Below are 21009 nucleotides of genomic sequence, written 5' to 3'. Positions count from 1 at the left end.
ACTGTTTCACATATTTATTGATAGAAAAATAGGTTATAAAATTCGGAATATTAAGCACCCGAGGTCGATGGAAGTGATTCGTGAATATTCGTGGTCCTGACGGTATCGGGGCATACGTCGTCCTCGTCCATTGCGTCAAGATCATCTTCGTCGATAACGTTCGCGACATTCGAACAATAGTTCTCTTGGCAATTGGTGCAAATCACTGAGCAAAAGAGGCCGGCCTTTCTGCATCCGCACGCTTTGCCGCATTTGGTTTTGCATTTGCACGCAATCCATCTCAGTAAATTATCCGGAGCTGCTTTCAATGACATCGCTATCGGCTAATAATTACTGAATAATTATCATTATTAATCATATATTATGATTAATAATTTACTTTAGTAAGTGCGTGTTTCTATTTCACCATGCCTCCTGCTGATAGAGGACAAATCTTTGTTTTTAATTTATTTTATTATTATTATTAATTACTTAAGATGTCATGTGGAACATGGTGCATAATGGTCGCAGCTCCTTACAAACATTGTGTAAAACAAGAAACTTGGCGATTAAAAAGAATGGCGGAGAGTTTATTGCCAGTTCTTCTCGACCGTTCTACGTAAAATTGAAACATTTAATATGTATTTCTTTATGACGTTCAATAGTATACTTATTGTAAGTTGTAACAATAAATGTGGTACATTGAGTCATTGAAATTATAGTGAAGGATCAATACATATTTATTGTTTTTAATTAAAACATCACATACTTAGATACAATCAAATCTAGGATGAGAGGATCTCTCAGATCTTAAAAAATAAAACTGTAAATTTTGTATAAATAAAAAGTAACAATTCAAACAGTATGTAAAGTGCTATGAACTTTGTGAAGTGCAAACAAAGTTATGAGCGAGTCACTTTAATATATGCCGGCAAATATTATTATCTCTATATACTAACCGAGCTTCCACCTGCTAACTTTAACTAAAATTGCGTTAACCACGAAAATCTGGTTTCACCAAATTGTACATGAAAGCTATTAAGGTACTGTGTGCGTCGAATGAGGATAAACACTATATAATATCACATTTGTCTTGGTTAAATTTAGTTTTAAAAATTATGATACTTTGTCATATCTTTATATAAAATGAATTGCTGTTCGTGTCTCGCTAAAACTCGAGAAAGTTCAGCCAGAACTGATTTGGCTTATTATGATCTTAAATAAGTGGAAGTTTCGGTTAGGTTTAAATAAAGAAATAAAAAGTAAAGTAAATAATAACAATTAAGTTAACTAAAAACAACAATTAAATTTTCCAATAAAATCTAGGGGCCTACCATGAGCTCTTATTGCAAGCCTATTGACCACCAACAACTGAGATGCATCGCTTATTCGTACCATGATGTGTAAAAAATCAGTCCATTTATGTTTACACATGACCTAAACGATAATCAGATTACGTTCATTCAATTTGTATGAAAATTCGTAGCATGACCTCTCTGAATTTGACCGTTCCGCCTTTAAACTATGACAGAAAAAAACGATTGCAAAAAAGTTACTTTTTGTTCAACTTTTTTGTATCGAACGTGTCCAAATAATAGGTAAGGATATATAAAAGTCAATTAAAAATTAAAACTAGTTCATAAAGTAAGATGTATAAGAAGATATATGTAGATAGAGTACTGTGTCCAATATAGTAAAAAAAAATTTATATTTCGCTATTTGAAGAGTTTTGTTTTAGGGTAATTTTGAGTTAACGAAGTAAGTACTTAGAAACAATACCACAATCCCCTTCTACCGACTCCGAAGATGTCGAGTTTATTATTTTTTATAGATCAACGGCTAAGATTCGTTGAAGGTTTCAGTGTACACAATTGCACACTATGTTTAATAATATTTAATTAAATAATTAGGTATGTAGATAGTACAACAAAAACAATAAAATATTATTCCCTAAAATATCATATTATTTCAAACCAACTTGCGTTGATTTTATGTATTTTATCAGTCTTTTGCGACTTCTTCAACGATAATTCCGTGTATTAAAATATAGCATAATTACACATAGTATAAGATCCCGATATACAACGACCTTCACCGAGATGCTTATTTAATGAAACGTATTTTATATTTAATTTAATATGTCAATAAATATAATCCATATGGGTTGCCTAGCAAATTTCAGTCCAGAGTATTTTAATTAATATTACAAAAAAGATATTTTTTTAAACATTTCACCGGTATGATTATTAGATCTAGAATCTATCATACTGTTATGATACCAATTAACATATAAATTAATCGAAAGGAATTTCGTTCCATCCGGGTGTCCCTTGACACCTCTAATTTCATTTTTTTGCTGTTATTTCTGTTACCAAAACTATGTTAAGACTTCGTTTAAATATCTAGATATAGAGATTTTAAAACCAACGCAAATGCAATTAATGCCAGATCGTACCGTGACTTCCACCTACTTGAGTTTTTAACGATTTATCGAGAAAAAAGTTGCGTTCTAGATATAGAGATCGTGTATGCCAAAGTTCAATATAACTGTTTATATAAGGTACAAAATAAATTCAAAAAGTGAATCAATATATCGTAGACTCGAGATGTATATTATTATCAAAGGTATATATATATACTGCTCAAAACAATTAGCGGACCAAGATTTTTCTCCTTTCTATTGCTTAAACTAAAATTAGATTTAAATTAACTTGTACGCTATTTTTTACCTTGTTAATTTGTTAATTACTACAATTAATAAAAAAAATCAATTTGTATTCTTTTTATTAAAAAAAAAATTAAAATGTGCATTGTAGACGAAAAACTAATTGGTGATAAAAAAGGTCCATCAAAGAAATATTCTTATATCGTTTGAATATTCGTCTTTAGTGACTTTCAGTAACGTGTGTGGCCTCCATGAGCCCTAATCACGGCTTGACAACGACGCGGCATGCTTCGTATGATCCTCCGAATATCTTCTTGTGGAATTCGCTCCCATTCTTCAATCAACGCTTCAGTGAGCTGCTGCAGTGTTTGAGGTGCAATCGGACGCTTCCGGATGCGCCTGTCAAGCAAGTCCCAAATGTGTTCAATTGGATTTAGGTCAGGGCTCATGGAAGGCCACTCCATTACACGGATTTCCTGCTGTCGTAAGTAATCTGACGTGATGGCTGCAGTATGCGGCCTGGCATTATCTTGCATTAAAAGAAAATCTGGGCCCATACCATATGCTCCGGGCAAAACATGATCTTTGAGCACATTTTCAATGTAAGTTTGAGCACACAAGCGCCCGGGAACAACGACGAGATCTGTGCGCTCGTCCAAACTAACTCCGCCCCAAACCATCACAGAGCCACATCCAAATTTGTCATATTCCTGGACTGCTGCTGCACTGTATCGCTCGCCTCCTTAGTGTATTTTGTAGATCTCTTGCAGTTGTGGTGCGGTTACGTAAAGCACAGTTGACGATGTAGCGATCTTGCAAACGTGTAGTTTTTCTCTTTCGACCTTGACCACGCCTTCGTGAGTATTCTCCCGTCTCACGGTATCACTTCCAAAGTCTGTAGATAACAGAAGGGGCTACTCCTAGATCATTTCCTACATAACGCATAGTTCGACCCTCTTCAAGCAAAGCGATAGCTCGGGAGACATGCAATTCAGTCAGATCCAGATCTGAACTCAGATTATGACCTAAACTCACTCGCTTCAATGAATAACAATACTCAAAAGGCTCACTTCAATTTCTATTAATACTCAAAAGATTGAAAAAAACTACTTAAAATGTGTTTTCTGTGATTAGAAAGTAATGAAAATTCAAAGACGTCACTTTGTTTTTAGGTGTTTCTAGACACACTGCCACTTTATTATAGGACTACTAACCAAAACGCCGATGCTCTTTTGTTTTTTATTTTCTTCGACAATGCCTTAACATTATCTAGTGGCCAGTAATAATTAATAAACCTTAAGTAAAAAGTTTAGTTCTACTTTAAAGTTTTGTTCCCGTAATTGTTTTGAGCAGTATATATATAACAACCAAATTACAGAATATAAAAGTAATACTTAATAACCTTTAAAAATATATTGTAATAACCAAAATATATATAAACATAATTAAAAGGAGTCCCTTTTGATACTGGCAGAGTAATATAGGCACAAATACCAGGAGGTAATAATAATAATAGCCTTTTAATTCAGATACTTTTACATTTAAACACGTTTCTATCTAAATCTTCTTTAAGGTATCTGTGTGCCCTTTTTTGGGAAAGGCCTTCTCCAAATTCCGCCATTACTCTCTGCACTGTTCCACTCTCTGCCATGTACCACCTTCTGTTTCTTTAATTTGGTTTATCTACATTTTAAGTTGTCTTCCTCTTATCGTTTGTTGTAACTTGGGCACCAGTTTAGTTATATTTTGTTTTTTTTTACTTTTTATTATTTTTTTTTATTGAACAATTCACACCAACTGACCTAGTCCCATGCTAAGCTGGTAAAGCTTGTGTTATGGGTACTAGGCGACGGATATACATACATATTATAGATAGATAGACATATAAATTCAATTTAAACACCCAAGACCTAAGCACAACACCAAATGCTCATCACATCGATGTTTGTCTCAGCCGGGGTTCGAACCCGGGACCCATGGATTCGCAGTCAGGGGTACTAACCACTAGACCAATGAGCCATATAAACATTAAAAATCTTTTATGTTTTAAATAAATAGATTGACTTAGCCATTGCATAAAATTATATATATTTACTTAGATTTGTTTACATACATTATGTATACAATTCCTGCTGAATTACTGAAAATTCAGGCTTTTAGTTTTATCCAATACGCTATAGGGGGTCGAAAATGTCCTGAACTTTTTCGAAAAACGTAAACCGCGGAGGGGTTAGTTATCTGTCGCCCCCAGATGTCACGCCCATATCACAAAGCCTACTCAATCAAGAGTATTCTTGCAGTGCTGAATAACTGTCCACCTTAAATTAATTTTTTTATTTCAACCCGTCAAGCGGCTGACCCGATGGAAAATAGGGTGTGCTGATAACAATCACTGAATCAGATGAAATTAACATTATTTTTAAACATGTTTTTATTGAATGTTAAGTATTGAAGTAATATGATATTTTAAGTGCAATCTTCATGTATGAAGTGTTTGCAAAGACATTGAAACGACCTAACCGTTTTTATATAAAAAATGTTTGAAACAAAAACTCGCTAAATACGCAAGCTTTAGAAAATGTTACGACCTTTTCATGAAGACATTTTAGTATTAGCTAAATACGTTAAAAATGTTCAAACGTTACAAATATCACAGTGACGCTACATTTATTTTACTAGAGTTATCAGCCGTCCAAGGTATTAAGTATTAAGGATTTAGAATTAAAAAAAAACATCATATAATTAAACAGTCTATCAAACTATTCGGAGTCGGTAACTTGAAATAATTAGCCCTTTTATTATATTGGTTTATTAACAGGTCCTTCAAGAAAAGAGCGTACCAATTCTTAAAAGACCGGCAACGCATTTGCGAGCCTTCAGGCAATGTGAGTGTCCATGGGCGGCGTTATCACTTAACATCAGGTGAGCTTCCCGCCCGTTTGCCCCCTATTCTATAAAAAAAACAATTAAGTTATTAAGTAGACTAATGTTTCATAATTGCTCAGAAAAGGAATATGATTTTTGAAGTTAGACTTCTTTTAAGAGATAAGAGTAAATTTTTACGATGCGCACGCACACCGTCACAAAAAACCGACACATGAAGTTAGCATAGTCAATATTTTAAAATAAAAAATGTAAATTTCGTTAATTATGTAGAAATAATGTTTTTGTGATATTTAAATTAACTTTATTTAACTAGATATTGCGTTATAATAAAACTTTAATACCTTTTTCGATTGTTAGTGTCGTTTTTTCTACAAACGTAGAATAACACGAAAGATAACATTTTTAAAAGTTTTTTATCTTCTTACGCCAAAGAAATATAACTTCTAACGCGTGTATATAAGTACACACACATGTTTTTTTCTGCAAAGTATCTGTTCGCGATCTCTACATTTATATCATTATTGAATTCCTACGACCCACCCTGGTCATAGTCCGATATAAACAGTAATAAAAACCAAGGTATAATTACGTATTCTTGATTTTAGTATTCCTATCAAAGCTTTTGAAGTATAACAACACATTTACGATCTATTTAAAATGTGCGAGCAGACAAGGTTGTACGTGATGCCCAAACGAATAGTATTGCCCTATTAGGCACAGCCTCGTACCCATCCCACTTATTTTTAGACTGCGGTTATCCTATTGGAATTCTAGTTTATGTCAAACGAACAAAATGGTTGAAAATATCCAAAATCTTAAATTATTGCATTATTTACCTATTCATATACTATATAAATATCCTTTTTAGTAAATTAATTTAGTTCTAAATTACTTATTAGTTAGTTAGGCTAGATCGTAATGTTAAATTGTGTCTTTGTGCAGAAACAAAACTGCTCCAAATTTTTTTTTTACATATTTTCATAGCTCGGCTTTGGTGTACACCATGCAATAATGTGGTGGGGCATGCTCTTTAACCCCATAGAAATTAATTAAAACATCATGATTTGTGAAATGAATAATAATAATAATTTATTTATTGCAAGAATATGGTACAAAAATGTGTAATGGTAGCTGTACACACTCGGCGAGACACCCCGAGACAGGCCGAGGGCGAGAGTGTACAGTAGAGCTCTCGTCTCGCCTCGCTTCCTCGCAGTCGGTCTCGCCTCTCTCGGTCGCCTGTCGGTTTTTTGCGCACGAGTCAAAGGGTCTCGCGAGTAAAACGAGAGCGACCTGTACACACTCGTTCAATCACTTGCTCGATGACTGTGGTTGTGACAGGACGTATCGCACAATGAGGTCTAACGAACGCGAATTAGAGTTTTTGGAGTGTTACCAAAGGGAATCGTTGTTATGGAATCCGAAGGATGTAGGACACAAAAATAAACAATCTCTACATGATGCTTGGATGCGAATAAGCCGGCCGATGGATATCCCAATTGAGGAACTAAAGAAAAAGCGAGATTCACTCATGGCTACGTACCGTGGACGTAACTTTATGAACCTAATTACCTATTTCTGTTGCGGTGCATAGTAACCATCCACCATCTTCTTCTTCGCCATGGCTTCGTAATTTTTTTTTATGGTAAACGTGAAGAAAATTATAATAACTTATTGCACAAAGACAAACAGCAGCAGCGGTTTCCACGTCCATTATTAACGGTGTTTTAAATACAAATAACGTAACGAGTGTGTACAGGCTGCGCTCTTCTCTCGGTCCTCTCGGTCGAGACTCTCGGCGAGAGGCTCTCGCCGAGTGTGTACAGCCACCATAAGGTACAATCGTGAGTTCGCATATTCTGCCACACACAATGGCGCGCGAATTTGTCTTTAAAGGAATTTTACATTATTAGTCAAATGAATTGGTCAATTCTTATATTATTCGTATCGTACATATCATATCATACTTTATTAAATTTATATCAACTACAGTGTCTCACGCAAATAATCATTTATTGAATAGTACATTTTTTCCAAAAGTAATATACCAAGTCGCTTTTTAAAGACTCTAGTCGGAAGATCTATTAATTAATTTGGTAAAAGTTGTTTTTCCTTGTTTAACCTAACCTAATCACGCAAGTTAGTGTAAAAAAAACCTAACCTAATTGTTACGGACAACGAATAATACAGTTTATAAAGCCGCCGACCGAAGCTGCAAGCCAGATGTTATTCTTGGAAACGGTCGGCGGGTGCGCAGGTAGCGTCGGTCCCTTTAACCAGCGTGTTATTTTAGAATTAGTTTTAAGTTTTAATTTTGTATAGTCAGATAGATTTACGCAGCCGTGCCGGACGGACGTTAGTTATAAGCTCGCTCCGCATTATTTTGTATCACCATCACTAACGTTCGGCAAATAAACATAACAATTATAACTCCACTCCGAGTTTCATTTCAAGAATAGCGGCGGTGGCCAGATCGACACCGTACGCTTATAGTTTGGTCCTTCGAGCCGGATAACCAGAAGAATAATACTCTACGCATCGACGCCGAGAAGAAGGAAGATTTTACCTGCGATCCCAGGAAGATTTTCATCGGCAGTACTACCTGCGATCCCAGGAGTACGTGCAGAGGGTTGACTTCATCGCCTGTACAAAGTGACTCGCCGCATCGACGTATTGCTGCTGTGGGTCGCCGACGGAAAGCATTGTCCACCAGTTCATCGAAGCGAAGAATACAATCGACTTCAAAATGAACACAAGAAGCCGACAAGCTAGGAGGGCAGATGAAATCGATGAAGAAGTACGGACAGAACGCGTGCCGTTAGATTCGTCATCGAAAGTCCTAGAATGTGGACTAGCCGATAATACACACGACAGGGAGTCAGTTGAATCAATACGGAGGAATGAAGCCGTTGATTCAAAGTTGTTACCTGTGGGTTCACCATCACAGACCTCTAGAAATACAATGAGGTCGAAAGCATCCCGTGTAAGGCAAGCTGAATACGAAGTCCAAAAACGCTTGGTCGCATTAGAAAAAGAACATTTAAGAAAAAAGTTCGAATTAAAGAAGCAGGAGATGGAACAAGAGATGGAGCTTGAAATGAAATTGTTAAAGAAGCAAATCGCTGTTGACTTAGCCAGAGCAGACGGTGAAAAGAAGATCGTCAATTGCTTGCCAGAACAGCGGAACGGAAGCAATTCCACTGTTATGGTAGATAAACGGCTAAGAAAGCATGGCGGCGAGAATAATCTATCTCAGGGTGATAGGGAAGAAGACACAGTGCTCGCAGAACGCGTGAAACCATGCATACAGAATGTGTCTTGGGAAATAGAACGGCCCATATCACCTATCGAAGAGGCCTCCGTGCCGAGAACGCGATCCCAAGATGGAGGGATGGAACGGCTCATCGGAGCCTTTGAAAAAATAGCTACAAACAGACCCCCTGTACTACATGCTCAAGATCTGCCGCAGTTTAACGGGAATGTCTGCGACTGGCTTTACTTTAAAGTTGCTTATGAAGACTCCACGAAGCTCTACAAATACTCTAAAGCGGAAAACATGGCAAGATTACGCACATGTCTTACGGGAGCCGCTAAAGAAACAGTCGCCGTATTATTGAGTACTGCTTGCGATCCCGAGCTTATTATGAATGCACTAGATCAGTGTTATGGCCGACCGGAGATCATAATTGATAAAGCGCTGGAAGAAATAAAGCGATTACCCAGACCGGGATATACAGCGGTTGAATTTAACCAGTTTGCAATAAAAGTGCAAAACATCGCGTGGCTATTGAAAAGTGTAAACGATCGTAGCTACACGAGTAACGGTGCCTTAGTCCGAGAAATAGTGTCTAAACTTAACCTACACTATCAGGCTAGATGGACGGACTATGGTAAGGCTAATAGTAATGAGAAAGAACCAATTCTCATTACGCTCTCAAAATACCTCTTAGAAGAAGCGAGCTTACAACTCACTTTCAACTATAGCCGTAAGATAGAAACAGCGACATTGCTAGGTACAAGTAAACCTAGATCAAAAACGAATGAGCGCGTTTACTCAACACAGAAGAAACTCAGATGCCTATGCTGTAACGGCAACCATCATGCAACTCATTGTGAAGAGTTTTTGAAAATGAATCTTAATCAACGATGGGATAGATTGAGAGAATCGAAGGCATGTTTTTTGTGCCTAGAAGAATATCACCGACGATCACAGTGCAGGAAAAAGCGATGTGGTATTGATGGGTGTGAAAAAGCGCACCATAGGTTGTTGCATTGGGTAGAACACAAACCACATCAACAACCATTGTTGGTGCAACCATCAACATCTAACTCAGAGGCTGAAGTTGTTATGTCGACCTCTGTGACTGCAAAGGATGAATGTCAAGCCGTCTTACTGAAAGTATGTCCCGTAACTGTGAGAGGCCGAAATGGAAAGATCGTAAAAACTCATGCCCTACTGGACGAAGGTTCGACTATTACAATTATCGCGGAAAAGTTAGCCCACGAATTAGGTGTGAGCGGGCCAAGCAAGCCGCTAAAAATTCAAGGAGTTAGTTCTCAAACAAAAGATTTTGAGAGCCAACACGTCAAAATTTACATCAGTCGCTACGACGGAGGAGCTAATTACACTTTGAAAGCGCGAACGATGAGTGATTTCGATATTGGTAGCCAAAGAATTAGCGCGGATAATTTGCGCTACAAACACTTAGTTAAGTTACCACCACTCCAACAAATGATTGGCGAAGCTAAACCACAATTTTTAATTGGAGCAGACAATTGGCATCTCATCGTTTCCAGAAAAGTATACAGTGGGAAGAAAAATGAACCGGCTGCATCTTTAACACGATTAGGCTGGATTTTACATGGTACAGCACCTATACGAAGTTTAATAGAAGACAACGAACGTGTTTTACACTGCATAAAAAAGGCGGCAGAAATCGACGTTTACACAGAAACAATAGATGAGCGTCTAGAGGCGATATTAAAACAAAGTTTTGCAATAGATGCCTTGGGTATAAATAATAAAAAAAGGTTAACAAGTGCCGACGCACGTGCAGTTCAATTGTTCAATACAACAATAGAGAAACGGGAAAGGCGTTACTACCTGGGATTGCCGTGGAAGACTGATAACACGAAATTCCCAGAAAGTAATAATATGGCATTTAATCGGCTTAAAAGCATTGAACGGAAAATGGATCAGTCGTATGAGTTTAAAAAGTCGGTGTCCCAGTTAGAAAATGTACAAATACTGTCTTCAGTGGTACCTAGATGGTATATTTACACGAGGGGAGGACAGATACAATTGCATGTGTTCTGTGACGCATCTGAACAAGCACATGCGAGCGTGGCATATTGGCGAATTGGAACCGATGTAATTGACGTCAGACTCATCACAGCAAAAGCACGGGTGGCACCTATTAAGTCACAAAGTATACCGCGGCTAGAACTACAGGCAGCCCTAATCGGAGCGAGATTAGCTGTGGCCATTAGAGAAGGTCACGGAATTGAACCAAACAAGATCGTGCTATGGACGGATTCAACGACGGTATTACAGTGGATCAGAAATGATAAAGCAAGGCACCCACCTTTTGTAGCACATAGATTGACTGAAATCACTGAAACAACGGATGCTAGTCAATGGCGTTGGGTTCCAACCAGGGAAAATGTAGCGGATGATGCTACAAGAATAACGTTGGACCATAAAACCGACTATGACCGGTGGTTTGTGGGACCAGCGTTCCTTTACGGGCCTGAAGAAACATGGCCAAAAGAAAGCTGCGAGCCACAAGTGCTGACTTTGACCGTAATCGAAAGGAGAGCCAACAGAAACGATCTACCAGATATAGAGAGATTCTCGCAGTATGAACGGCTGATTAGAGCCACAGCTTACGTCCAACTATTTATACGCAAGCTTAAGGATCGCAGTACCCGATTAAGCGTAAGCGACTTAAAAGATGCGGAACTGGCATGGGTACGCGAGGCGCAGAATCAAAGCTTCCAAGACGAAATCGACACCTTGAAGAAGGGGAAGCCAATCAAGAAAACAAGTCGTTTGGCTAAATACGACCCTTTTCTCGATGAATATGGATTACTGCGTGTACGTGGGCGGTTACAAACACCGATAGCAGAGGAGACGAGAAATCCCATTCTATTAGATGGGCGTCATAAGTTTACAAAGTTGATCGTTATGAAAGAGCATAGAAGGGCGCTGCACACTAACAACGAACGCGTCGTGAACGATCTTCGACAGAAATATTGTATACTGCGACTTCGGCCTACGGTGCGTAGTATCGCCCGTAGCTGTACATTGTGTGTGCTTCGAAAAAAGGCGCCAACAAAACCTAACTTTGGCTTACTACCTAGAGTTCGAACCGAAGCTCATATTCGACCATTTACAAATTGTGGAATGGACTATTTCGGCCCAATTTGTGTAACGATAGGACGCCGTCATGAAAAGCGATGGGGAGCAATATTTACGTGTCTAAGTACAAGAGCTGTACATATTGAGATAGTTGCATCGCTTTCTACGGACTCGGCTCTGATGGCACTAAGAAGATTGGCGGCGCGACGAGGTTGGCCGCAAATTATATATTCTGATAATGCGACCAACTTCAAAGGCGCAGACTTAGAACTGAGGAAAGCGATGGTAAAATGGACTCCAGAGATCGAGAATTTATGTCTAGTTCAACGGACAGAATGGCGATACATTGCTCCAGGAGCCCCGCATCAAGGCGGTGCATGGGAACGCCTAATAAGAACAATAAAAGACGCCATTAGAATCGTCTTGACAGAGAAGTACCCTAAGGAGGAAACTTTCAGCACGCTTATGACTGAAATAGAGTACAGTGTGAACGCAAGGCCACTAACGCACGTTCCAGTAAATCCGGACGACCCAGAGGCTTTAACTCCAAATCATTTTCTGCTTGGAGCTCCAGACACAATGCCTATATTAGGCACCTCACCACACGTTACTAAAAGAACGTGGAAGACGGCGCAAGCATTAGCCGATGAATTCTGGCGAAGATGGGTTAAGGAATATCTTCCTACTTTAAACGCCCGGGGACACACGCCAAGAATGAAAAGCCCTGTAAAGATCGGCGATGTGGTCATCATTATGGATCCCTTGCTGCCGCGCAATGTTTGGCCGCGGGGAATTGTTACGAAAACGCATAGAGGGCCTGATGGAGAAACCCGATCAGTAGAAGTGGAAACGAAACTTCATAAGCTGAGACGACCAGTGACGCGCATCGTTGTCCTACCTACGGAAAGCTTCACGTCATAGGAAGGTTTCGCTGAGGGGAGACTGTTACGGACAACGAATAATACAGTTTATAAAGCCGCCGACCGAAGCTGCAAGCCAGATGTTATTCTTGGAAACGGTCGGCGGGTGCGCAGGTAGCGTCGGTCCCTTTAACCAGCGTGTTATTTTAGAATTAGTTTTAAGTTTTAATTTTGTATAGTCAGATAGATTTACGCAGCCGTGCCGGACGGACGTTAGTTATAAGCTCGCTCCGCATTATTTTGTATCACCATCACTAACGTTCGGCAAATAAACATAACAATTATAACTCCACTCCGAGTTTCATTTCAAGAATAGCGGCGGTGGCCAGATCGACACCGTACGCTTATACTAATGTAATTCAATGGGACCCGGCTGGGAACTGAGACAATATAATTTATATCATGTATGTGATATTCAAAATATATAGTCCAAAGCCATGCGCCTACTTAAGATTACTTAAAGTACTATATTCAAGTCGTAAAGAACGATAGAAAAAAAATTGGAGCTGTTTTAAGGTGGAGCCGTGATTCGACAAACCTTTTTTATCTTGTGGCGTGTCAGGCACAAGGTGCATGTGCCTGACACGCCACTGACCTGAACCCGTTTTCCTTTGAAAGAAAATCTTATTGGTACACAGTCGTGAATTTAAAAGAATTAATTTGAATTTATAACATTATTGACATTTCAACTCTGCTAAACATCGTACAAAATCAGCATATAATTTGAACTTTAAACTAAATTATTAATTAAAAGAATTTTAAACGGGCAAAGCAATTATTTATTATCCTTTGTACATAATGACGTCAATATGAACATACTAAAGCCTTATGCATCATTAATAAAAAAACATATTTTTCTGTCTCATTATATATTTTTCTCGAGCGTAACTTAACGTAAAGATTAATATTTTCTTAAATAAATACAAAAAAAAACAACGCATTATTTGTATTATTTAAAGCAAATATAAAATTTCAATTAATAATTATTTTTTAACTAACATATTTTGTTTTTGTTATATTCAAGTGTATACAATATTTAGAGATATTATGGGGCGTTAATATTCGATTTATAGGGTTTTAATGCATATAATTGTTACTTTATCTTACCAAAGACAATTATTTATTGTCTCTGATGCTACTAAACTAATCATACTCGGACGCACGCTGAAGCCACTAGGCCAATACTGCTCACTTAACGTCTTCTTATTACATTTTAAAAAAGGCTATTATTTTTAAAAGTATTAATTAAGTCGTACAAAAGGATACTTTGGTAAAGAAAAAATATTAAACAGGCAAAATAATCGATATTCATAGCTTTGGTTAAAACATGTAATTAATATAAAAATATTATCTATCATCAACCTACATATCGTGTGATAATTTTTGATAATAATATAACATTATTATTAAAGTCAATGGTATTTCTAAAGATATATTATCTACTATCTAAATACCAATTTCACCACATAAGATATTACATAAGGACGCCCTACTGGTATAAACCCTTTATATAATAAATACAATACAATGAAGGCTGTGCGGCGTTTATTTACAAACTTTTCAAACACACTAGATTTGACACGTGAATGAAAAGGACAAAACATTCATTTTGATTTAAGGTTTATGAGTTAGATTTCTAGTTTAAAATTAAATATCAAAAATAACACATCTATGAAAGTACCGTCTTTTCTTAACTCGAACATTTACTGATTTAACCGCCGCTATTATTATATAACTTTAAATATCATTAATCTAGTATAAAAATATCTATGAAAGTATTATCATAAATTTAATCAGAATTTCAAAGTGTTTATCTACTTACATGAATTGAAAAAAATGCGCGAAACGTGACAGGCGGCGTGCGCTTTTACGTTTGCCACACCTGGTGGCCGCCGTGCAACTGATGCCTGAATTTCCAATGAAACTGCAAGTTACACTATGCATAGGTGAGTGGAAATTCCAAATGCCGAATGTCAAAATCCAAGTCTCGTCGCTTAGGGTAGCTTCAGAGACGAGAATTAACGCTAAGTATCACTTATGTCAAAAACATGGGTTTGACATACCTACGGGAATCTTAGTTCGTTAAGTCTGGATTTTTGATTATCATTTTTATTTATATTCAAAGTAAGAGTGTACAACTGTATAACACATTTATTATCTCTGGTTATTACAGTGTAGTTTGGGGTCATATTGTTTTTATAGAATTAAAGGTACAATTTTCTACATGTTTGTTGTGTTTCTTATTTATCGGAGTTTATCGCGAAAGTATCAACATTTTTAATTGAAAATAAATCTGTGCGATATGGTAATGCATTTTTTTTAAATTATCTAATGTCGAGTGTATAAAATAAATACATAATTAATTATAATTACTAAGCATAAGCATAAACACTGTTATTACGCGAGTAATGTACCCTAACGTTATACATATAGTTAAGTAACACATATATCAGTTAATAATTAAAAGCCCAAATGAGATGTGAACAACCATCTTACACTTGTAGCCAATAAAAACTAAAAGGCCGGCAACGCACTTGCGAGTCTCCTAGCAATGTGTGTGTGTCCACATCGCACACCGCATCACTTAACATCAGGTGAGCCTCCTGCCCATTTGTATACATAAAAAAAACATCATAATTGAGAATGAACAATGCTTAGATAATATCTTTATATGTAACAGATGTGTGTAGTTTTAAGAAACCCATAACTAAGTCAAGTAACAGTTTTTTGTTAGTCCAGCGTTGCAACCCCATTACCCCTAGGATTATGTTATAAGCCCTTGTTTTAAAAGATTAAAAACACAATCGCAGCAAAGAAAAGTCTAAATCAGATTAAGGTAAAAAACCGCCTTCACCGGGGAAGGCATTGGACCATTACTTTGTACAGGGTGTACCGTGGCAGATTTTGGATTTCTTAATTAAATTAAAGAATGTTATTATTTTAGAATATACATATATTTGTCTTAAAAAGAAAGACGAGACATGCGGATTTTATCTATGAAAATCACTCCGTCCAAATGTTTTCCATCGCGACGTACACACTCGCGGAATCTTTCGAGAGTATTCTGAGTGACGTGCTGCAAAACTGACCGAGGAATAGCATTCACTTCTCGCACGATATTTTCTTTTAAATCCGATAGATCTGTCGGGTTACTTCGTACACTTTTCCCTTTAGGTAACCCCATAAAAAAAAATCTAATGGGGTGAGATCTGGCGATCTGGGTGGCCATGCGATGTCCCCAAATCGGCTTATCAATTTTCCGGGTAATTCTTCGCGAAGGAGGCTCATGGTGGCTCTTGATGTGTGAGGCTTGGCGCCATCTTGTTGAAACCACGTCTGAGAGCTGTTCGATGGATGTTCTCTATGTTTCGGTATAAAATACTCACTAAGCATGGGACGATAGACATCACCATCAACAGTTACGGTTGCTCCACGAGAATTTTCAAAGAAAAACGATCCAATTATTCCATTGACAGAAAGAGCTGCCCAAACAGTTACTTTTGGGCTATGCAATGCTTTTTGGTGTTTCAATCGCGGGTTTTGTCATATTGGCGCCCAATAGCGACAGTTTTGTTTATTGACAAAGCCATTCAAACGGAAATGAGCTTCATCACTAAACGAAATGGTGTTAACAGCTCGGAATCGACTTAACATGTTATCACAGAACTCTTTGCGTTCTCTGAAGTCATTTGGTTTAAGTGCCTGTACCAATTGGATCTTGAACGGATGGAATTTAATGTCCAAGCTTAAAATACGGTGCACCGTGGTTTTTCAAAGGCGCAAACTTGACTTGACTTGCTCTGTTACGCACTGAGTGGCGGGGATTTTCTTGCACACTGTTTGCAACGCGTTCAATGTTTTGTGCAGTCCTTGACGTTCGGCTAGGACCTGGACTTGGCTCGTTAACTATTGAATCTGTTGCATGGAACTTCTGGACCCACGTCCTTATCAAACTTTCCCTCGGTGCTTCACTTAAGCGACGAATATTGTAGTGAAAACAAAATCTTCGGCGACCAACAGTGCTCGATTTATTAGCTTCAAAATACGCTTCAACTGCGAAAGCGTGGTGCGCGCCAGTCCACTGCGACATCATTATTGAACAATCCGCACAATTGCAGCGCCAAACTGTAACCTCTCCCTGGTCCCCCGCGCAACCGTTAGAAAAATATTCGAATTTCAAATCCTAAATTTGCCACGGGACACCCTGTACTTCGCTCACTCCAGTGAGCTTCCGTTCTGCTCTTCAGGGGATTGACTACCCCGCGACGGCCCAAGCCGAGGTCCGAATCTCGCAGGGGACGCCCTTGTGCTAGTCCATTCCAATTAGTCCAGATTCCATTAAAAAAAACAAAAGAGTAAAGACAGTTGACACTTGGCTTCGACCGTGGTATTTTATTTATTTCCTTCCAACCGCCACCGAACTTAACTCGCGTTTGAAACAATACAATATTCACTGTAACTTACACAGTAATTTTGACTTGCTCTATTTATGAGTGCACTTAAAAACTGTGACGTCACGTTCAGACTTCAAAAGGTAAAATAGGTCTCCATTTCCTCTAATAAAATGCTAAAAACCCTCGGACTACAACGGCTTTGTAACGGAAAACAGAATATTCATGATCGCTTACGCTTTTAAGATAGCGCATGGTGCAAAAATTTCAGTTCACAAAAATGTCATCAGCACCTTATAGGTTCATTTACAAGAATTTATTACCGTTTATTGGACTTTGGACAAATCTATGTATATAAAAGTCGTGTTAGTTACACTATTTATTACTCAAGCAGGTTGAACCGATTTGGCTGAGCATAGGCAGCTTAGAACCAGAAAACAGATAAAACGTGGTATAACAAAACGCAACAAGCAGAAAAACTAAAAATTTATCAGTCAAAACATCAGTCTAGCCGTTCATTTGTTAAAAATGGTATAACAAAACGCAACTAACTAAAGGTAATGTAATCTATGGTTAAGTATGATTGAAAATTTGACAATTAGAAGTTTTGAAGTTGATTGATGTGTTTATTACGAGTTTCACCGTTCGAGCGAATGTTAAACATATAGAAAACACAAGCCCGGGATCGAACCTACGATCTCAGAAATGAGAGTTGCACGCTAAAGCCATTCGGTCAACACCGCTCTAGATAAGGTAAGGTAATAGTTTTCTAATTATTTCACTCATGCTGAGGTTATCTTTAATAGAGAACAAGACTATGGACACAGGGCGTCCATATTTAGATAAGCTTTTTTCTATACGCATATATTGTCGTAATCGGTTTAGTAAAACCGCAATAAAACGTTAGTTTGGAATTTCTCAATGAATTGTACAATTATTGTTCACGCTTTTAAGCGCTTTCAAATTTATCATTTAACAAAATTACGAAAAACAATTTAAACGCCGAAGTAATAACGCGGAATCAATTAAAAACTTATTGCTCTACCACAAATTAAAAATGGGTTTTGCAATAATGTAGAGCGTTTTTTGTTTCAGGAAGATAAGCGACAACAAAAACAAGATTTTCAAATAAACGCTTAATCTTAATTTGACGACTCCCCTAAGTTAATATAAATTAACATTTGACATAAGGGGCATACTTTGCGCTAAATAGTGACTCAGAGGACCGCAATCAAGACTAGACTGTCATAACTTTATTGGATTTTGACATAAGGGAGTCAAAATTCGCGCTATACTCGTTTCTGAATCATACCATTAGAGTAACTTCTATAGAACTAGGTGTTACCATAGATTGAACACGAACAATATTTTAAATCACATATGAATTGGGACTTTTCAGAAGAGTTCATTTTATTTAGCAATTCATAACATACAGCATTGCTAATGATGAATTGAAAGGATTAAAAGGGTTTTATTGTTTCTGCTTACTGAGAGATACAAAAGCAGCTTAAAGGGAATTAGACTAATTCTATAATTCCTTAACACAATATATAATTTATACTAACTACTACTTAAAATTATTTAAGAGATCAATTTAATTCCATTAAAACATTTTAATCACTCTGATGTTATTTCCCAATAATTAAGAAGCTATATTAAATAATGTCTCCAAAAACAAATTAAGAAGTGGTTAGTATAGTGTGTGTCTCTGTAGCCCTCTATAATTGGCTAAATACAGTCAATAGATTTTAAGAAATCTAGATAAATTGTTTTACAGTGTTAAACAAAAGCAAAAAATTAACTTAAAAATTTAAAAATAAAACTTACAAAACAGTACAATCTTCCTATTGCCATTTTTCACCAGATTCTGTAGATAAAAATAAAAAATATATATAAGTAATTAAAATATAGATAATATGAATTATATGATAGAAAAAACTATGAAAGTAATACAAATAAATTGGACATGCCCTCAAATATCTGACTGTACCTAAATATAACTGACAAAGATAGTTAAAACCATAAACATACCTTAGCACTTTTCTTATACAGGGCCTGCAAAGTGAAAATTATTTTAATGGAATTTATTTATTATCTAAACACTTTATCAAACCCTTTATACTTTTTAGACATTAGTACACTGGTACTAATGCCATGGATTATTTTGTATGCTAAAAGGATTCTGCAAACTTGGTGGCACAAATGTTTTCGTTTGGTGGGTGAAGTTGGGTTTCAATGATAAATAATTGATAAAATATTAATGTAAAAAATATGTAGTCGTCAGTACACAAAATTTAAAACTTGTTTATTTCTTCTACTACGAAACATATTGAGTAGATAACATGATAACTAAACAAACTTCTGAGATAATTTAAAGAACTTTAAATTCTGTAAAACCATTTTTTCGTTTCGTGTGTGAGCTATTATAAGCTTGTGCTGTTTTCAATACTGTTTGCTATTAAAAGCTCTCAGCTATCATGAAACTTAAAAGTCTCAGGTCAATGCACTGAAACCTGAAAAAACAAACATTGGACAAATCGATCAGCTAATTACTCACCTATTCTACGCTAAGCACTTCACTTGAAATTTTTGTTCTTTTCATTACAGGACACAAAACAATTCATTGAATTACAATTAATAAAAAAAATTGCGGACTTATCAATATTATTATTGTTATTGAATTCAACAAGCCGGGCCCAATTACCAATATCAAAAGTCAAAACAGTTTTTTTCCACTGACAGATAATGACAGACGACAGCCCTCGCTTATATAAAAGTTATGGTTGTCATTTGTCTATCTGTAATAGCGATTCATTTTATAGATAGTTGTCATTTCAAAGAGTAATATTAATTTTATTCATGTCATTTCAAAGAGTAATAGTAATATAAATATAAGTTTTTAATTATTAGTACAAATTTGATTCTATAGTAGTTTTTCTCGCAAGTTTTTGTTTGATGCGTAAATTCAGTATAGCTCACCTCAAGAGGAGATTCTAATGAGACACGATTTGTTCTCAGCCTGCACAACCAGTGTAAAAGGATTTAAATAAAAATCACACGTGTGAGAAACATTTTATTTGCAGTTGTAAAAACTGTACAAATCCTAACAAACTTACATATTATCATCTATTATGGACCTTCTCATGGCACTGCTGACGACAAAAGCCAAGAACTCAATCTAATATTTTCATGACCATTTGTGTTAAACTCCAAATAAAACAAACAGATCAGAATCAAGCTTGGCCTTTGACCTCACATTTGCTTTGCATTGAAAACATTTTTACTTGAACTGACGTAAATTATTGGAAATTTCATAAAACCTGATTGTCTTATTCTATAATTTCATCTTGAAATTGGAGTGATTCTATTATCTATACTCAAAAGCACCGTTTTTGACACGAATATTGAAGAAAAGTTAAAAACATGCTAATAATAATAAATTTAATGGGTAATGATAAAATGCTATGTTAAAAATTCTCTATACCATGGATGACGTGTGAAACAGGTATTGCCAGTAAACAAAATGTGTATCATAAAACCACCCCTAAAACACATCCCATCCACAAACAATGTTAAATAAAGCATACCATTTTATAATTAGTAATCAGTTCACGAATATGGTTAAAACAAAAACAGGAAATAAAATATGTCTACTTACAAAGCAAGTTTACATTATTGAATAATTAATAAAAAATATAATTAACAATAACATAGGGTCAACAATATATTGTATTTTAATTGATTTTATATACATATAATCGATCTAAATCTAAGTTGTGTCTATAAACAAACATACAAGTGAACCTA

General features: G+C 36.5%; 1 long non-coding RNA gene across 1 annotated transcript; it reads right to left on the bottom strand.

Annotated features, from left to right (window-relative positions):
* Positions 1 to 14618: 14618 nt before the first annotated feature.
* LOC125053251 lies at positions 14619 to 19897 on the bottom strand. Its single transcript, XR_007117552.1, has 4 exons — positions 19760 to 19897; positions 19234 to 19257; positions 19030 to 19069; positions 14619 to 14735 (listed from the first exon to the last, which is right to left on the bottom strand). It is a non-coding gene; the product is annotated as an uncharacterized LOC125053251 (long non-coding RNA).
* Positions 19898 to 21009: the final 1112 nt, after the last annotated feature.

This window comes from Pieris napi, chromosome 10 (genome assembly GCF_905475465.1).
Source record: "Pieris napi chromosome 10, ilPieNapi1.2, whole genome shotgun sequence".
NCBI classification, from domain to species: Eukaryota; Metazoa; Arthropoda; class Insecta; order Lepidoptera; family Pieridae; genus Pieris; species Pieris napi.
The sequence above is the reverse complement of the archived record's forward strand: the minus strand, read 5'-3'. Positions and strand labels throughout refer to the sequence as shown.